The sequence below is a fragment of the Gopherus evgoodei genome, chromosome 11 (genome assembly GCF_007399415.2).
Source record: "Gopherus evgoodei ecotype Sinaloan lineage chromosome 11, rGopEvg1_v1.p, whole genome shotgun sequence".
In the NCBI taxonomy this organism is placed as follows: Eukaryota; Metazoa; Chordata; order Testudines; family Testudinidae; genus Gopherus; species Gopherus evgoodei.
Genome location: NC_044332.1, coordinates 6,441,872 through 6,456,953, shown reverse-complemented (window position 1 = coordinate 6,456,953; position 15,082 = coordinate 6,441,872).

The window sequence follows — 15,082 nt, the reverse complement described above, 5'->3', positions numbered from 1 at the left end:
TCAGAGAATCTCTCTCTAGATGCTGAGAGGGATGGACCTGATGCTGGGAGCTGAGCAGGGGACCTTAAGTGGAGCAGGGCTTGGGAAAGGCCAGAGGAGCTGCGGTGCTCCAGCCTGGAAAGTCCCCAGGCTGCAGGCCTTGTTAAAGGCCAAGAAGGGTACTGGAGTTGCAAAGGGGCAGCCCAAGGGTAGGCAGAGGCAGCAGGGCCAAACCCTCCTTACCGATATGAGTGGTAATTATGTTGCAGTCTGCCCCAGTGAGTGGGGGCTAGATGGTGACTAGCAATAGCTAAAGACTGAGGCGAGGCGGGGATAGGGGGTTGGGGGATCCCCAGGGAGGGAAGACCCAGCCAGACTGCAGGGTACTGCAGGGGGCAGAACCCCGAGATAAGGGGCATCAGGGTCCAGGAGGGACTCCGGGGCCAGCAGCTAGCGGGACACCAGCCTGCAGAGGGCGCTCCTGAGTGGAAAGAGCTAATTCGCTTGACGACCATCAGGAGGTGCCACAGGGTGAGCGGTCGCCCTGTTACAAAGACCAAAAACATTTTAAAGAGGAGAACAAATAACCAGCAATTAGTTAGCTCACTTGTCAATGCAAGTTTTTGGATGAATAAGTTTATCACGAAGAGTGAAGCCATGCGATTTGTAGAATTCACCACTGTTTGGATTTCTACATCCCTGGTTACTATTTAGACACAAGCAATGCTATGAAAATTAATCTCTATAAATTGGGACAGTGATTAAGTGCTTTTCACAACCCACATTAAAATCACACATTTGGTTTTTTGAGCAATAGCATTTCTTTCCTCCAGATGTTTCTTCATTTCTCTCAATTAGAGAAATGCTGTTATCTTTCATAAGTCCTCTGCTCTGCCATTCCGCAGACCCCGTGACCTAACTGCTTAAGCTTTTGTCTTCTAGGATAAACTCTTCCACTGCTAAAGTATCCAAGACACTTCCTGCATCTTTACTGTGGCTTATTTCCATAGCGGGAAAAGAGTGCAGAATACTGTTCTGCAATTTATATCCAAGCACAAATGGCTTTTACTGAAAATTCATCCACTCTATGTTCTGCCTTAGGAGTGCTTACATGTACTGTACACCAGCGAGACACTATTCCACTGGAAGAGAAAAATCACCAAAAAAGGGCACAGCCCAATTTGTGCTTTATGGGGAGCCACAGTTCAGTTCCTCAGAGCTTTGCTGCTGCCATTCAGGTTTGTTTGGCCTAGTTTTACCTGTTATTGGTGCTCATGTAAGGAGCAAGTTTTGGTGACGTCTCTTCAGATACAAGCAACTTGCTGCTAGGCAGCCCTTTTTTTTACAACAGAAAGGGACAACTGTGCAGTGTTAGAACACTGGCGGGTGATGAGGCTTTCACACACAGGATGAATGAAATGTTTGCCTGAGACTGCGTTAGTAAGGCTGGCAACTTCATTTCAGCCATGTTTTACAGGGAACTTTGAAGCCTTTTTTCCACTGGCTTCTGCCATAAGCTGTTGGAAAGGCTGGTAAACGGTAACTGCAGCTATGTAATCCTTCCCCACCTCTTCCCTCTCCGGAGAACAAGTCAATCTTGCATGTGTAAAGAACACCTTATAAAACAGACTCCCTTCATATAAAATAGTTAATAAGCTCAGGCAAGGCCACATATACCGCCTGGTTCAGGATACCTTAGGTGCTCACCAGGGAGGATATTCACCTATTCAAGGTTCCAGTTTCAGCAGCACAGCCCATCAAATAGTCCACAGGAGGCACAACAGCCCTATCCCCTCTTTGTGCCAAGCCACCTGAACAGAAAAACCCAGCAATGGTTCCCAGTCCCGCAAGTAATTAATTAAAGAGATCTGCCTTGTACTGTGCTCTGGGGGCTGATAAACTTCTGCTTCTTTAAATGAAGCAGTGACAGATGGACTGAGGTCCACATTTTACATGCCTCTCCTTCCCACTTAAAATGCCTCACTCCTCATCTCCAAACGGAAGAATCTGGCACCCTTACTCCCACAGAGCACCTTATACCATGAGTTGGCCCACTGCCATTACATGTGGTTGTCAGAATCTGACCCCGCTACAGGCTGTCTCCAAACCGATTCAGCTGATCTCATTCATCACAGTGATGCATTGCTAGAGAGGTCCCAGGTCCCAAGCCATATGGAGCTTTATAGAATAGGAGTAAAGTTTTAAATCGTGCTTAAAGACCAGACCTTCAAAGGCATTTAGGCACCTAATTCCTACTGATTTCAATGGGAGGTCAGTGCCTAAATGCCTTTGTGGATCTGAGCCTAAGTAACTTAGGCTTGGTCTACACTTAAAACTTATACTGGCATAGCTATGTCAGTCAGGGGTGTGAAAAAAAACACACAGTGATGGGAAATAGATGTACTGGCCGCACTCAGGGCCACCCAGAGGGGGGGCAAGTGGGGCAATTTGCCCCAGGCCCCACAGGGGACTCCACAAGAATATAGTATTCTATAGTATTGCAACTTTTTTTTTAAGGGAAGGGGCCCCTGAAATTGCTTTGTCCCAGGCCCACTCAATCCTCTGGGCAGCTCTGGCTGCACCCCCAGTGTAGACCTCGCTTTGGGGACAGAAGGGTGCTTCTCTTGGCTCAGTAAATGTCGTTCAGGGAGATGGTGTTCCTAAACCGACAGAAAAACTCCTTCTGTGGGTTTACACTGTCTCTGCATTAGGGGGCATGTTGGCACGGCTATGTCAGCATAGGATCTGTAGTGTAGGCATAACCCTAAGAACCAAAGCCTCATTTTAAAAAATTAACTTAGGTTCCTAAGTCCTATTGATTTGCAATAAAACCTAAGCTGTTACGGGTCAGATTTGTAAAGGTATTTAAGCAGTTTATTCCCAACCTGAAGCATATTCTCACCAGTAACTGCACACCACACCATAGTAACTCTGGCTCAGGAACCAATCCATGCAACAAACCTCGACACCAACTCTGCCCACATATCTACACCAGTGACACCATCACAGGACCTAACCAGATCAGCCACACCATCACCGGTTCATTCACCTGCACATCCACCAATGTAATATATGCCATCATATGCCAGCAATGCCCCTCTGCTATGTACATTGGCCAAACTGGACAGTCGCTACGGAAAAGGATAAACGGACACAAATCAGATATTAGGAATGGCAATATACAAAAACCTGTAGGAGAACACTTCAACCTCCCTGGCCACACTATAGCAGACCTTAAGGTGGCCATCCTGCAGCAAAAAAACTTCAGGACCAGACTTCAAAGAGAAACTGCTGAGCTTCAGTTCATCTGCAAATTTGACACCATCAGCTCAGGATTAAACAAAGACTGTGAATGGCTTGCCAACTACAAAACCAGTTTCTCCTCCCTTGGTTTTAACACCTCAACTGCTAGAATAGGGCCTCATCTTCCCTTGTTGAACTAACCTCCTTATCTCTAGCTTGCCTGCATATATATACCTGCCCCTGGACATTTCCACTACATGCATCTGACGAAGTGGGTATTCACCCACAAAAGCTCATGCTCCATAACGTCTGTTAGTCTATAAGGTGCCACAGGATTCTTTGCTGCTTTTACAGATCCAGACTAGCAGGGCTACCCCTCTGATACTTTATTCCCACTGACATTCCTGGGGGGGATAATAAAAAGGTTTTGCATTGGATCCAGTGATTGGAAAGTCCATCACTTTTTGCCTTGTAAGGACTCTTCTCTCTCTATAGTCATGTGCAACTGTAGCCAATCTCAACTGGAGTTAAGCATGCATATGGAGAAAATAAGAGAGCTTGAAATCTACCATACAAAATTCATTGTTTTCAGTGGTTTTAGAAACAGGATTGCCCTCTTTATTATCTCTTCCTTTGAACTTTCCTTTATCATCGCAGAGCAGCCTGGTCCTCACACATTATCAAGCATGTCAGTGATATAAACACAGTAAAACAATCTTTAGTTTCACTTCAATAATCTGACTTTCATTGCACATATAGCAAGAAGCATTTTACCATATATGCTGGTCATGAATTCCTGGCACTTCTGCTGCATAGTTTAACCATGGGTTTAACCATCAGCTGTCAATGGGATTTTGGCTCCCAGGTGCCTAAATCTCTTTTGAAAATGGGGCTTAGGGTTGTCAATCATTAGTCATTGTAAAGCTGAGCACAGCGATGCTTAAATATCTTTACAAATCTGGGATTTCAGTGCTTATGTCACTTTTGAAAATGTTACCCCAAGAACTAATGCTTTCGGATTGCATTCAGAAACAATTGGGAAACCAGTGCAAAACACAGCTGTGATAATATGCTCCCATCAGATCACTTCCACTGGGGTAGTTTTGCCTAGGGGTGTCTGTCACCCCTCGGTTAACATTTTCAGCAGAAGTGCTAACGAATGCATGAAAACAATTAATTTTGCCTGGTAGATTTCAAGCTTTCTTATTTTCTCCCTGTGTATGCTTAACTGCAGTAGACCTTGTTTACATTTGCACATGAATGTGGAGAGAAAAAAGCCCTTCAAAGTCAAACAGCAATAGATTTTGCAGTCACTGGCTCCTACGGAAAACATTTCTACTAAAATTACTTAAGTATAAATGCTGACCATGTGACAAAGTGGAATACGAAGTAATGAAGCAGGAAGCAGAGATGTTATCAGCCTGGTGACATGCATCAAGATAGGAAGATCTGAGCTGCTGCCAGAGACAAAGGAACAGCAGGAAAGTTCTACAGCTCCTTTTACAAAAAACTTCTGTATTTGTCTCTGCCCCACCCCCCACCCCCTGACTCTCCAAAGCGGAGGAGTGAAAGAGGGAAAGCTAAGGGGTTTATCTCTTCCCACTGCAGCTTTTTGACTTTCTGCAGAAGGTTTTGATGGAAAATGTTCAAACAGCCCAAGCCACACAGTTCTCCCCTGGGGGAGAGAGAAGAGAAAGAAAGAGCTTCACATGACAGATGTTAGTCATGTCCTTAATGCACAAATGGAAGGTGGTCAGGTCCAGATCCCTGTGGATATTTAGGTACCTATATACCTTTGAAGATTTGGGTCACAGATACTACAGGGACGAGGGCGGTATAAGAACCTGTATAGAATAGGCCTCTGAGGTAGTATCTTAGGCTTCAGAGTTTATTATCCCAGTGTTCAGTTATCATTGATTTAACCTTACATTTTGATTACATGGAAATGTGCTTTCCATCTTCTCATCAATGAGCTCTTACTGACTTTTGTCCTCAGAATTCATCTCAGTGGAAACCAATGCAGCTCCTCAGACCTCCTCACACTTTTCTCCACATTGCCACTTCAATTCACCCCACACTTCTCAAGGTCTCTTCCCACCCCTTGAGGAAAGGTTTAATTCCCCCTCTCTCCATGAAGAATAGCTTCTTTGATAATTAACTTGTAATTAATATCGGCGTTAGCTGAGGTGATAGGTTAGGGGTTAGGCAGAAGTTGAGGTGAGCATGTGTGTTGTGGGCATATGTGCCGGGAGTTCTGAAGTCTGCGCTAAGACAGTTGTTTATTCTGGATTGAGATACAAGACTTTTCTGTAGGAAGTCCTCCAGCTTCCTGGAGTGCAGCCCATTTAACCTTCTGCAGCAAATCTGAGCCTTGTAGAAGGAAATAAACCAAACACCTTAGAGGGCTCAGAATATGTACAGGGACCATCAGGTACGTGACTGGACATGAGAAGGAATTAAACAGAAACCAAAACCAACTGGGAACACTGCATTGGATGTGTGATATAGAGGAGAGGAAAAGTTCACTACTAACTGTGGCAATGTACTCATCGTGGACAAATTATTGGACCAGATTCTGTCTTAGCTCTCTTACATTCAGTGGAACTCTGTCAGTTTACATCAATCCTCTTAGCAATCAGTCTTTATGCCTGCACCAAATAGTTACCAAAAAATCTCTGAAGTATCTCTGATTTGAATATGACAGGCAGCTGAGAAAGAGCCTAATTGATGATCTTTGGTCTTAGGGCCAAAATTAGGTCTTTAGACCACAGTACTGGTATGCAGAGTCTCAGGGAGTGTTTCTGACTCTTGTGTGGCAATCAAGGGTTTCCAAGTGAAACTACTACAGATGTTTGGAACGATCACATTTGTTTTTCTTGAAATAAGCAAACCTGAGGTTACCCATGGACAAGATATTCCTCCCACACTCAAACCCCAGCTCCATCTTACCTATTCTTGCATACAGACTCCAGTGTTGCAAAGATCGCCGCACAGCTATTCGCAACAGCTGTTATAATAAAGCCACACACAGTCAAAGACAGCTGATGAAGAAGAATAGATTTATAGGTAAGATCTCTGTGAATGGTGAATTCTCCCAGAGCCATTCTTATTTTCTCAGTCGGATTCAAAGTAATGACATTTTGATGAGTGGGGACATTACGAAAGTGCAGATTTAGGGCCTAATCCAAAATCCATTAAAGTCAACAGAATGGCACCCATTTACTTCAAAGGGCTTTGGATTAGGTTCTTTTCTTCTACATCTGTCGGGGCACATCCTCTTCTTCATCAGTCTTACACTGGTGAAGCAGCAGGGGCTATCAAGATTGTCCATATTAAAAGATGTCTACTGTCCATCCTTGGCTACTTCTGGAATCTCCATACTTCAACCATACATGCAGACAGTAAAAAACTGAAAATCCACTCCAACGTGTCTCGCCCCCTGATTGCTCTGTGCCATTTGATTTAAAAAAGAACAACACAGTAAGTAAAATAATTACCCAAAATCATTTAGTTTAAAGAAATCCAGAAAATGGCAAGGCATACATTCCAAAAATTGCCTTGAACAGGAAAGGACCTATTCTATTCACCCTCATTTGGAAGTCTTTGAAGTCAGGATGTATTATACATTTACATAATGGCTTTATAATAGTCTCAGCATTGTCCTCTTTCATAAGGTGCCCTCGCATTGTTTATTTACTACCACACAATAAGCAGATGTTTTCAATGAGCAGTACTGAGTGATTCATAGGGCCACTTCCTATCATCTCTCCCCCGACTGCTATTATCCCAAGGTTGCCATTTGGATTAAGGTGGTGTGAAGGGTGTCTGCTCACAGCAAGGCACCTTCTGGTGGCTGCGTGTAACATGGTAGGTTCCTTCTTTGGGTGGCAACTGCCTCCTTCCATGGTGTGCCCATCTTCCTGGGCCAGCTCAGTCCTAGAATTTTTCCTTGTGGGGGCAGTCCAACCCAAACCAAGGAAATGACCAAAACTCAGAGTTTGTATAAGTGGGAAAAGTGAAGGCTGCCCTCTCTTGCTGTCTCTGTAGCAGGCCCTCCCATCCCTCAGGGAGGGATCTTTGGACAGTTGTCTTACAGAGAGATTCTGCCTTTCCCTTGGCTCTTCTCTGCTGGGGCTGCAGGGTGCAGATCTGCTTTCTTCCCTGGCTGCCCCCCATGTGTGATGCTCTCCTGCCTTTGGAGCATTTCCCACAGGGGCAGCAGGGTGGGGCTGGCAGAGCCCAGAGCAGCGCCTTAACCCCTTGTTGCCCAATGTGGGGTTTGTACACTCCATCAGAGGTATATACAAGACAAAAATTTGGTAAAATGTGATTCCTATCCTCAACTGGATTAAATGCTACATTTAAAGGTGCATAGCCATGAAGTGCATAGAGACCTGCCTACAAGAAACGCTGTACATGTTTGTGATCTTAACCAGCACAGTAGATTATTATTGTAAAGTTTAGATGTTTTTTTCTGTTATTCACACAGAGCTCGCGCTAGACCATATAGCAGTGTGGCTTGGGTCCTGATCCAGAGCTCACTGGTGTCCATTGACTCTAATGGTTTTGATTTAGGGCTTTCAGGCATATGATCATTAGAGGCCAGGTCCAGGATTATAGCAACCCGCAGCCACTAAAGAACTTTTCCTTTAGCTCAAGTCCTAGAGGACTGGGATTGATTGTCCCCATGTTCCTCCCCAGAGCTGAAATTTCGTTCAAACTTTGAAATTCAAAACTGTCAGCCGGCTCCAAAAATAACACATTTATTTGAATTTGCCACAAAAGATTATGGCCAAAATTTACAAAAGTGGCCAGAGATTTTTGGTTACCCAACTTCAGACACCACCATGAACTATCTCGACTCCCCACGGAACAGAGGCACCCCAAGTCAGTGTCCACTTTTGAACACTTCGGCATGTACGTCTTCTTTCACAGGTATTTCCTGTGCTATGGCTTTCAGTAGGAGAAAGCATTGCATAAGTAGTGACATTCCCAACAGCTGAATTTTCTGGTTCATATTATAAACAGCGTATTTACTCACAAATTAAACCACGGTCCTGTACACACATTACATTACAGGGAAACAGGATTAAAATTATTTAACTATTTGAGAGTAGTTTGTTCCTTCTGATTAGAGATGACGTGAAAAGAAAGTGGTAGAACTGGAGTCTTTTCATTTGATTTTGTTTTTTGCATAAACTCCAATGTCGGATGACTGATAAACAAATAAGGGACAGGATTGGATTAAGCACACGATTTGCTATGTATAGCATCACTATGTCTACCATCATTTACAGTATCAGTACAGGCTTGTGTTTCACTTCCTCGTCTGAGGTCATCCGAGGTACTAAAGCTGGTAGGGAATTTTCTGACAGAATGTTTTCCCATCAGAAAATGCCGATTTGTTGAAAGTGAAATGTTTTGAGGAAGCATGTTGATTTAGACAGATTTTCATTTTTAAAAGGTGACACTACATGCTTCCATAATGTCTGAATTCAGCATTTTCAGAATGGACCATTGTGATTTTTTTCATTTTGAAACAACAGTTTGTTGTGCAATGTCTTTTATTTTGTATTATAATAAAAAAAATAAACAAACATAAAAATCAACTCGAAATGATATTCCCTAACCCTCACATTTTTATTTTGCAGGATATTTTGAAATTTTTGATTTCGTTCTAATCGGAAACAAAAATTCAAATTCATGGAATTTCCCATAAAATGGAAAATCTGGTTCCTACACAGCATTATTGGGTACCTGGCCCCTATTAACACAGTATCTGAGCTCATCACAACTTCTAATGCATTTACCCTCACTATACCCCTATGAGATAGGGCAGTGTTCTTATTCCCATTATACAGATGGGGAACTGAGGCAAAACAGCTTGCCCAAGGTCATATAGCAAAGCAAGGAATTGAACACCCAACTCCCAGGCTAGTGCCCTAGCGCCTGGACTGTTCTTCCTCATAAAATGACTCAGCTGGACATAGGATCAGCAGTAATCTACTATTCCAATGTGCATTATGAGTAATATCCTTGCTCCACTGAAGTCAATGGGAGTTTTGCCCTTAACTTAATGGGGCCAGGATTGCACCCAGGATCTTCTGATTTACCCATCAGGACCTAACCAAGATTCTTCCTTCCTTTGCGGGACCCACCCCCCAATGCTGCTTCCACTTAACATCTCATCACAGACTGAGGCTAACTGGGGATGTGAACAGCGTCAGGACAAAGGGGGGAATCATATTTGGGAGGCAGACATTATTTTGAATCTCTCCCCTGGCTGCAGGTGTATTCTTTGCACCATATGATGGGAAAGGCAGAACAGGGTATGTATTCTTCTAACTTATTCACATGTAACATTTGCTATTTTCTATCTTGTCTGCATTTCCCGCCCCCGCCACATACCTCAGAATTTCCTCTGCACTGCGCCACCTTTTGTTTTAAGCCCAAGTACAGTCCCAAATAGTTGGTGCAAATGTCAGTGAAGTATTAGCATGCAGTGCGACACACAAAACACAAAACTTGGAGAGAAATGGAACCAAGAGAGGCTTTAGAAAATATGTTCCAGATCATTTCCTAACCGGGGGAAAATGCTTTAGAAGAAAGCTATGAAAAATCCTTTGGAACTAATGAAAAACATATCTTTCAAGCAAAATTATAATGCAGCCTGCGATTCTGGTCTAGGATGTAAATCCTTTGTGTTGGAAGTAAATAATAAAAACAGAAGAACAATTTTCTTAAGGTGACAGGGCACAACATACACAAAATCAGATTTTTCTAGTTCATTTCACCATACATAATCCAGGTTAGAAGTTGTTCTGTTGCTGACAGACAGAGGGACAAGATGAACAGGTCTTTTCTGCCTCTAATTTCAGTGATTTGTCACTAGCTAACCTCACTACAAACATCAATCTTGTCTTCCAGGAACTGCAAGCACTTTCTTCGGGAGGAAAGCCACAGATCCAGCAGGACATACAACCTATGCCTTCTGGAGAAAGCGAAATACTGTTCTGAGCATGTTCAGCCCCACAAACTAGGGGTGAGTTGCTTAGGCTTGTGATGGAGTGGAAGGCAGCCAGGCCTTATTAAGCAAGGTCCTCAGTGGTGGACCAAGTACTCTGAGTGACCCAAGCTGTAGGAGTGGTTTATGGAGCCTCCCCGTCCAGGTGATAGTTATGGAAGTGCTTTCTTTGTGTATCTGTGGAAATGGTTAGTTCCTAGGTAAGGTGTCAGTAGATGGTGCTTAAGAATCTGTAGCTTAGATCCTGGCTTTTGTAAAACCAATACAAATTGATGTCGGCACTTCACAGAGCTTCCTCTGTGCAGCTCCTTACATCAGCTCATAAAGTAGTATCAGAAATCAAAGACTTCTCACTCCTTTAGCTCTTTGGACAACATTCCAGTCTCTGTAGTGATGAGTGAGGATGACTGTGAAAACCGGAGTTTTTTCAGGGCCTCACGATCAACCTATTTACATAATTACAGACATAGTGCACTCCTGTTACAGTGCCCCCTCAAGGGGAAAAGCTTTGGGGCCTCCCTCACCCATGGTGAAGGTGGCCATATTGGTGGGCCTTCCCAAGGTGATGGTATCCCAAGGTGAGGCTCTCTGGAGGCATCCTACTCTCTCTAGGGGTGATAGTGCCCAATGGGGAGGCTGTCTTAGGGTTTACATTACACGGCACAGCTCCATTTGAGTGGGTCACCACAGGTGAAATTGAAGCTTTTCATAGAAAAGAGAATGAATGTCTGCTCTTAACAAACAATGCCATTATTTTATGGAAACTCAATTTATCATAATTAGGGAATAATAAATAACATTCATTCCTTTTGGTACAGAACCTCTGCTACACTCACACAGGTGAATCCCCCCTTCCCCTACATACGCACAAGCTTCTGTGTCTACACTTGAGGGAACAATCTGGGCCTGCTGCATTTAAGTAAGCTGAAAATCTCCACAAATCATCTCTTTCTAGTCACACATACAAATGTCACTGCTAAATCCTAAATACATGGGATTTTCAAAAGGGCTCAGCACTGGCCCACCTCTGCCCCATTGACTGTTTTTTTTAAGGGGCCTTACTCCAGAGAAAATAAAGGTCCCTCGTGCTCAATGCCTTGAAATTGCTTTGTTGTATGCAGTGTAGTTGTAGCTGTGTTGGTACCAGCATTTTAGAGAAACAAGGTGGGTAAAGCTTGTCTCTCTCACCAATATAAGTTGGTCCAGTAAAAGATATTACCTAACTCATCCTGTCTTTCAAATTTTATGCAAATTTAAGGTTCAAGATTGATGGAAAAGTATCCTCATGCTAACAGGAGCCTTGAATACAGGCTGGAGGCTTGAAAAGGGGAATGCTTCCTAACCTTCTATTTGTCCAGGCAGGAGATGACGTGATACCCTTCTCTGAGAAGTGATTTTTCTTCTGCAAGGACAAGACCAATTGGTGCTGAGATGACTTGCCCGAAACACGGTTCATAAAGAATTCATTGGGTTCAACTCACAAAGTTCTTTTGAGATTCCTGACATAGAAATAGCTTATGTTTTTGCCATAGAAGAAAATATAGATATATACAAAGTGTGAAATTCCGGTACCCTAACCGAGATCCTTTACTCCACTGCTGAAATCAGTGAGACTACTTATAGAGTAAGGTGTTGAGTGAAGGTATCAGAATCTGGCCCAAAGCCAATAAAAAAAGGATTTCCCAGCCCTCAGGCCCAACAAGTGGTAGAAAATAGGGCTCCTTCTGGCATTAAAAATGCATTTCTTTAGGATAATACCAAAGCTGTGCTTCTCCTGCCTCCTAAATTGAGAATTTACTGCTTTATAGAAAAGAGAACATCTTCTGAGACACAGGAAATAAAAGTTAGGAGGGAGTCTGGTAAAATTAAGTGCTAATCTTGTGTCCTGCTGTGCGATGTATAATACAAAGTGATGCAAAAATGTAGGTAACTCCAGATGAATCCCAGCAATGTTTTCCCCAATGGCTTTCAGAATGACTGGCTGCAGAATCAGTATTTGCCCCAAGCCCAGGACATCTTGGGTCTGATTGGTCCATTTGCACAGTGTTCTTGTTATCTGCATGCTAAAGGTGATGGCATGGACTTTAGTGGAGCCAGAACTGCATCCGATCTGCTTTTCAGGTGCTTTGGCACTGATTGCAATATTGATTTTTCTTCCTATCCAGACTTTGGGCTAGACTTTGTCCTGAGCCCATAGTAAGGGGCAGTATGTAGCTTTGTTGTGCCAGGAACATTCCTGGAAAGGAATTGTGGCTCAGGAAACCACTTTTCCCTCCCACTTTCCACTTTGCTTCTTGTGGGACTAGCAAATTACAGCTGGTTTATACCAGCAGTAGCTGCTGCCGCACACATGGTGGCTAGTGAGTGGCAGGTGGAACTCAGACACTGTCCATTCCCCACCCTTCCCTACCCGCCTGCTCTGAGGAAAGAATAAATACCCAGGGAGGTTAGTCTAGTGGTCAGGACACTAACTTGGGATACAGGAAACTAGGGCTCAGCTCCTGTAGCTCGGTCCGTTAAGGGGGATGTTCTAAAGGCACAATTGGCACTTAGGTCAGGTGCCTAACTCCCAATTACTTTCAAGGAGAGTTAGTGTCTGTTTGCCCGCTCAGTCTCTGCCTCAGTCCCCACACACAGTGGCTGGCCCCTATAAATGAAATAGGCCCCACAGCAGAACAGATGCTCCAAGTTTGGCCAGTTAAGACGGCGGGGCAGGACCTGGGGGCTATAAAGGCTCAAGAAGCGACCCCAGCAGAGGAAAATTCCCGCAGGAAGCCAGTGAGTCAGAGCAGACCAGTCTAGTTGGGAAGAGCAGAGGGCTCTAGAAGGTTCTGGAAGGAAGCCGAAGGTGTTTCCTGGGGGAAGGCTGAAGACACGGGGAGTGCCAAGAGCAGATTGATGGCTGACTTCCCCGATCTGAAGCCAGGCCAGGAGGCAAGAGGAACAGCAACAAAGGGAGCTGTCTGCCGGTTCTAAGCCAGAGCACACGGCTGGAGTGGCCTGAAGACAGGGGAGCAGTGGATGGGCTGACCTGCTGACATCTCCAGGGCTGGACAGCTGCACCCAAAGGAACCATCAGAGGGCCAGGGGACTAAGGGATGCTCGCCTGGAAAGGATGCTCCTAGTAGAGAGGCTTGGTGGTTACTGCTGGGAAAAGCAGAGTTGCATTCCAGTTTGAAGACTGTCCTGGTACAAGGATAGGAGAGCCGGGGCCCGGTGAGGGGTGCAGGGGTGCGCTGGCGAGCCAGGGCCTGGTGAGGGATGCTGGGGCTGTATGTTGTATGTACTGTTTGGATTATACTTGGGGAAATCTGGACTTCCAGTGAGGGACTCTTGTTATGATTGATGTGCAGGGAATTCCTGTAATATACGAACCCCACAAGGGCTATATTTATATTTATATGGGAAGATGGAGTACTTCTGGGGAGTCTGAAGAAGGGAAACTGAGGCAGGCATGTCTGCTGTGCTGTGGGTTGCTGCAAGGGAGCACTCCAGTTGATTCCACCTATCTGACAGGAAAATTGGAACTTTCCTATCTGCTGGGGGAGTTGAGGATAAATGCTGTATTTTAAGGAATGTGAGCTGCCTGGATACTGTTATAATAGGGGACACAGACGTAACTTAGACGTAACAGGTAGCCTGCATAAGGCTATACATGGGCTAGGTATATTTAATCCTGGGGGTTGGACTAGATGACCTCTTGACATCCATTCCATCCCGACATTTCTATGATTCTTCATAACTTCCTCCCCTGTGCAGGCATGTAGTCCAACTTAATCTAGGTCTTTGCATTAGGGGGTCATAAAATAATTCATTGGGTTTTTTTATTTCCCTATGCTAGCTAGATGGGAAAGGAATCTTTGAAAAACCTAAACCTGCCTCATGGCCATTAAATCATGTTTGGCTAGTAATACTACAGAAAGGACATTTTACTAGTGTTAGCCATTCTGCTCGGCTACTGTCTGCAGACCTTCATGGCATGTCAAGATGGTGTGTTTTAATAATGATCAAAGTCCTCCCACCACTTTCAGGTTGAAGATGGAAACAAGTCTGAGTCTCAAAAGTGCCTTGCCATTTTCTACGCTATTGTTTATACCCCATAATCTCTAGGTAAACCCCGATGACGGACAATATATATGGCTAGGATTTGCCTTTGCTTTGAATTGACCGTTTCTATCTGGAATGTTTCTCTTTGATATTTTCCAGCTGGCAGATGGAATATTTTCTGATGCTGCTCAAAGTGCCTCTGCAGAAGGAGAGGGAATTGCTAGAATTGGCAATTGAGGCTGTTATGAAACCACTAACAGAAATAACTGAAAAATATTCTGAATTACAAAACCCTCCAAGCACATTGCTGGATTGGCTATGACACTCTTGCCATGAAGCTTTCAACCCTTTCTTGTAAAGAAAAATCTTTAACTAGATTTTTAGCATAAATAAAGCCAATCGTGTGTAAGCTTTTAATCCTTCATTACTTTACTTTAATGATCAAAGCAGTAGGTTAGATAGCTTTAATATTAAAACCATATTAAGAAAAATTGGTGTCATAAAAATACAAAATATTAAATTACCAGTCAAATATGTTTTAAATATAACTGCTGTAGAAATATAATGCAGACCATATGAGTTTCACCAGTGTCATTATTTATCTCTGAGGCTGTATCTTAGCTGTTTTCACTAGAATTCTGGGTTTTTTTAACAGACAGCTCCTCTGATTTGCTGACAATACAGTATGTTCAGAAAAACTCAAAAGATCAGCAAGGCATAATTTTGAGTGCAATAAATCCTACAGTGTCATTGAATATTAGTGCATAATTTGTACTGATGACAATGCAA